This window comes from Apium graveolens, chromosome 4 (assembly GCF_009905375.1).
Source record: "Apium graveolens cultivar Ventura chromosome 4, ASM990537v1, whole genome shotgun sequence".
Taxonomy (NCBI): Eukaryota; Viridiplantae; Streptophyta; class Magnoliopsida; order Apiales; family Apiaceae; genus Apium; species Apium graveolens.
Genome location: NC_133650.1, coordinates 46,688,072 through 46,693,713, shown reverse-complemented (window position 1 = coordinate 46,693,713; position 5,642 = coordinate 46,688,072). Strand labels below are relative to the sequence as shown.

Here is a 5,642-nt window from a genome sequence, read left to right as displayed (position 1 = left end):
ACCCTTGCACTAGATGTCAGTGATCCGTGAAAGGAAACGGAGTATTTTTTTTTAGAAATACTGTTAAGTGGTTTTTGTACTCGAGAAGACTAGAAATTTTTTAAAGTGCAAGAACCTGGAGATTAGAAGGCTTAAAGATACAAAGGACTACAGCCCGATGGTTTAGGTTGAGTGGCATTTATGACACTTTATTATGCTCTAATAAGATTTGAATTGGTGTATTTGTACTCGAGTTGTTATTGTTTTAATGTATTTTCTAGTGTTTTTGTATTTCAGGCACTATTCAGGTAATCAGGTGAATTAGCATTGTTTTGGTGCTAATTTGGTGTCCAGGTGGTGCTAGAATAAAAGCTCGTGGAATGCCGGCTCGAAGAAGCAAGATTTAAGAAGAAATCTGACTTTTTCCCAGAAGGACGGCGCGCCCGTGCTGTGATAGCGCACGGCCGTGTCGGGGTTCCAAAAATACAGCGCGCCCGCGCTGTGATAGCGCGTGCCCAAGCCGAGGCCGAATTTTAGAATCCTGTTTCTATTACAATTCTGAAAGGGAAGGCTTCCAGATTGTTGAGGACTGCTATATAAATAAGTTTAGGTCATTTTTAATAAGATTTCAAGTCAGAGACGGACCAGAGCGCAAGGAGAAGGCGACAAGAGACCTTTAACACAATTCAACAAAGGCGAAGATGATCTAGTTTATTCTTGTGAATCTTTGTTTTGAGTTGTAACTTGGATGCTTTTTTCTTGTTTTGCTGAACCCATACTCTTGTTTGTACTTGGTTTATTAATTCGTATAAAGACTACGTTTGCTATATCATGTTTTCATCAAAACCCACGTTGATGATGAGTCCGATTATGGGATAATCGTTATCATGGGGTTCTAACGGATTTCTTTATGGATTTCTTTAGTTAAATTGTTTGATGCCTTAGTATGTGGTAATTGTATGATATCCTAGTATTGGTTGTGCGTATTCGTCTTATGAGCGTCATGAACTTATAAGATAGTGTGTTAATTCTTAATGAAGCAAAAGTGAATTTAAGGATTTAGAACTTGCCATGCTAGCATAGGTTCTTGTATGTGTTATGCATGATTCGTAGGTAATTTTAACCATCTTACTTGCCCTATGTAATCAAGATAGATAACTTGTGCTTAAACCGTTATATTGTCAAATTCTATAGACATACAGGGTCCCAATATAATTGGTGCATATTCAGCTTTTATCTCTTTTATGGATGTCTGATAGAATGGTACTCGTGCAACGAAAGTTGGCGTTTATCAGTTTTGTGTTATCTGATTAGTGTCATCACCATTGCATGATAAGGTTAAGAATAATAAGGCTATTAAATGAAGTATTTATTGAAGTTAGAATCCCATATTTGTCATATATATCAATTCATCCAATCTTATTCTCGTAGTTATAATTGTTAGCATAATTCTTAGTTATAAACAAACCTGATTTGTTATTTGTCTTAGCATTGAGCGATAACCATACATTGTTGCATAGGTGCATAAATTGAACTTAACCTAAACCAGTCTCTGTGGGAACGAATCTGATTTATATCTTATACTACTTGCGAACTCGTATACTTGCGTGTATTATTAGCGCGTGTTTAGCGACTAACAAGTTTTTGGCGCCGCTATCGGGGACTGCAGTGTTAATTTATAGTTTATGTGCTTTCCATCAGTGATCGTTAAAGTTCATTGACTCGGACATTATTACCTATTTGTTCCTTGTCTGATTTCGGGCACTCTAGCGAGGGTGTATGCATACGCGTTCGCGTACTCATAAGAGAACACTGGATAAAGCCGAGGAAGAACTTGTGGTAGTTCGTAGGGAAGTTTTTGAGGAAGAAAAGAAGTTAGAGGAAGAAGAGAAAGTTGAAGAGCCAATTTTAGTAGCTATGGGTGATCAAGCAGAAAATCTGAAGGCTTTGATGGACTATTCTAAGCCTAAGATTAATGACATTCAGTTTAGCATCATCAGACCAGCCATCAGGGCTAACACTTTTGAGATCATGTCAAGCACGATTCAGATGATACAAAACTCAGTTCAGTTTGGGGGTTCTCCTACTGAAGACCCCAACATGTACATCAGGGATTTCATCGAGATCTGCGACACTTTCAAATTCAACGATGTGACCGAGGATGCTATTAAGCTACGACTCGTCCCATTCTCTCTGAGGGACAAAGCTAAGTGCTGGTTACATTCTCTACCAACAGGGTCTATCACCACTTGGGAAGATCTTGCTCAAAAGTTTCTCACTAAATTCTTCCCCATGGTGAAGACTGCAGCAATCAGGAATGCTCTTACTCAGTTTGCTCAACAAACTGGAGAATCTCTGTGTGAGGCTTGGGATCGATATAAGGAGATGCTAAGGAAGTGCCCACACCATGGCATGCCTGATTGGATGATTATCATCTATTTCTACAATGGATTGGGTGCTACTTTTAAACCCATGCTTGATGCAGCATCAGGAGGAGCCTTGTGGGCTAAGAGCTACGATGAAGCTTATGAACTTATTGAACTGATGGCTGTAAATGAGTACCAGAATCCTTCCCAGAGACTGACTCAGGGAAAAGTAGCAGGAATTCTGGAGTTGGACGCAACAACTGCTATCGCTACCCAACTTAAGGCTTTGACAATGAAGGTGGACACTTTGGCTAATTATGGAGTTAGTCAAATCACTAGTGTCTGTGAGCTTTGTGTTGGTGCCCATGAGACTGATCAGTGCGCAATTTTTAGTGAATCAGCTCAGTTCATGAGCAACTTCCAGTGATTGCAGCAACCTGTGCCAGCCACCTATCTTCCTAACAACCGCAATCATCCTAATTTCAGTTGGAGAAACGCTCAGAATGCGGTTCAACAGCCTTATCAGCAGTATCCAGCTAAACAGTACAACCCCCCTGGTTTTCAGCAACCGCAGTATGCACCAAGACAACAACCCCAGCTGCAACAAGCTAATGAAAAATCTGAATTAGAGGAGTTGAAGCTTATGTGCAAGAGTCAAGATATTTCTATCAAGACCTTGGAAAATCAGATTGGGCAAATTGCCAATGCCTTGCTAAATCATCAACCTGGTACATTTCCTAGTGACACTGAAGTGCCAGGAAAGAAGGAAGCTAAGGAGCAGGTAAAGGCAATCACTTTGAGGTCTGGGAAGGTTGCGAATCCCATAAAAACTCGAGAGTTAATGGAAGAAACTATGACTGAGAACGAATTGAAGCAGCAGGATGAAGAAGTGGAACCAAGGAAGACTACTGTTGAGCACACTCCGCCTGAGAGTAATACAGGGGAGAAACAGATCTATCCTCCACCGCCTTTTCCTAAGCGGCTGTAGAAGAAAAAGATGGAAAAACAATTTGAGAAGTTTTTGGAGGTGTTCAAGAAACTTCATATCAACATACCTTTCGCTGAGGCTCTTGAGCAAATGCCTAGTTATGCAAAGTTTATGAAAGGTATTCTCTCTCGAAAAGTGTAGATAAATGATTTAGAGACTGTCTCTTTTAAGGAGGAATGCAGTGTTGTGTTGTAGCAGAAGTTGCCTCCAAAGCTTAAAGATCCAGGAAGCTTCACTATTTCATGTACTATTAAAAAAATGTCTTTTGACAGATGCTTATGTGATTTGGGAGCTAGCATCAATCTGATGCCTTTGTCAATTTTCTAGCAGTTGGATCTACCTGATCCTAAACCGACGTATATGACTTTACAGTTGGCCGACCGTTGTATTACATATCCGCGAGGTATTGTGGAGGATGTCTTGGTCAAGGTTGATAAACTCATCTTTCCTGCTGATTTTGTAATTTTTGATTTTGAGGAGGATAAGAAGATTCCCATAATCTTGGGAAGACCTTTCTTGGCAACTGGCCGAACCTTGATAGATGTGTAGAAGGGTGAGCTTACAATGCGAGTGCTGGATCAGGATGTTATCTTTAATGTGTTCAATGCTATGAAATTTCCTACTAATAATGAGGAGTGCTTAAAAGTGGAGTTGGTCGATTCGGTGGTCACATCAGAACTTGATCAATTGCTAAGGTCTGATGCCTTAGAAAAAGCCTTATTGGAAGCTAAACAAGGCCTCTAGGAAGGACCACTTTCCATTGCCCTTCATTGATCAGATGTTTGACAGGTTGGCCGGTCGTGAGTATTACTGTCTTCTGGATGGCTATTCGGGTTACAATCAGATTTATATCACTCCAGAAGATCAGCAAAAGACTACCTTCACTTATCCATTTAGTACTTTCGCCTTTAGATGAGTTTTTTTTGGTCTGTGTGGTGCACCAGCCACATTTTAGAGATGTATGATGGCCATCTTTTCTGACATGATTGGCCAGAATGTGGAGGTGTTCATGGACGACTTCTCAGTCTTTGATAATTCATTTGATGAATGCTTGCAGAATCTGGGACACGTTCTCAAGAGGTGTGTTGAGACCAATCTGGTTCTCAATTGGGAGAAATGCCATTTTATGGTACGTCAAGGCATTATTTTTAGGCACAAGGTTTCTAATAAACTTCTAGAGGCGGACAAGGTCAAGGTGGGGGTCACTGAGAATCTTCCTCCACCTATTTCTGTTAAGGGGATTCGCAGTTTTCTTGGTCATGCGGGTTTCTATAGGCGCTTCATCAAAGATTTCTCGAAAATTTCAAAGCCTTTGTGCAGTCTGTTAGAGAAAGATGTTCGTTTTAAATTCGATGACGAGTGCCTTGCAGCTTTTGAGATATTGAAGAAGAGTCTAATTATGGCACCTGTCATAACTGCACCTAATTGGAATGAGCCTTTTGAGATGATGTGTGATGCAAGTGACTATGCAGTTGGAGCAGTTCTTGGGTAGAGAAAGAACAATATATTTCATGTGGTCTACTACGCTAGTAAGACTCTAAATGGTGCTCAACTGAATTACACTACTACGGAGAAAGAACTTTTGGATATTGTCTATGGTTTTGAGAAATTTCGATCTTATCTACTTGGACTAAGGTGACAGTTTTCACTGATCACGTTGCAATTCGATATCTCGTCTCAAAGAAGGACTCGAAGCCTAGATTGATTCGATGGGTTCTTTTGCTCCAAGAATTTGAACTAGAGATCAAGGACATAAAAGGAACTGAAAATCAAGTTGATGATCATCTCACGCGTTTAGAGAATCGTAATGCTACTTCATTGGACAAGACATTGATAAATGAGTCTTTTCCCGACGAGCAGCTATTTGGAGTGCAAGAAGACGAACCGTGGTTTGCAAACATTGTGAACTATCTTGTGAGTAATATCATGCTTCCCGACTTATCTAATGCTCAAAGGAAAAAGTTTCTTCATGAGGTGAAGTGGTATATGTGGGATAAGCCATGTCTTTTTCGCCAAGGAGCTGACCAAATCATCAGGAGATGTATTCCTTACAGCGAAACGGGGGGGGGGATCTTGCAAGATTGCCACTCAACGGCTTATGGAGGACATTATGGTGGAGAAAAGACAGCAACTCGTGTTCTTCAAGCAGGTTTCTTTTGGCCAACATTGTCTAAAGATGCTCATCAATTCGTTTTGAAATTTGATCGATGTCAATGTATGGGTAATATGTCTAAAAGGGATGAGATGCCTCTTAATGTGCTTCTCGAGGTTGAGGTCTTCGATGTTTGGAGAATTGACTTCATGGGGCC

At 40.4% G+C, this 5,642-nt stretch overlaps 1 non-coding gene across 1 annotated transcript; it reads right to left on the bottom strand.

Annotated features, from left to right (window-relative positions):
- Positions 1-2,286: 2,286 nt before the first annotated feature.
- LOC141722856 (small nucleolar RNA R71) lies at positions 2,287-2,393 on the bottom strand. The gene has a single exon (XR_012575855.1). It is a non-coding gene; the product is annotated as a small nucleolar RNA R71 (small nucleolar RNA).
- Positions 2,394-5,642: the final 3,249 nt, after the last annotated feature.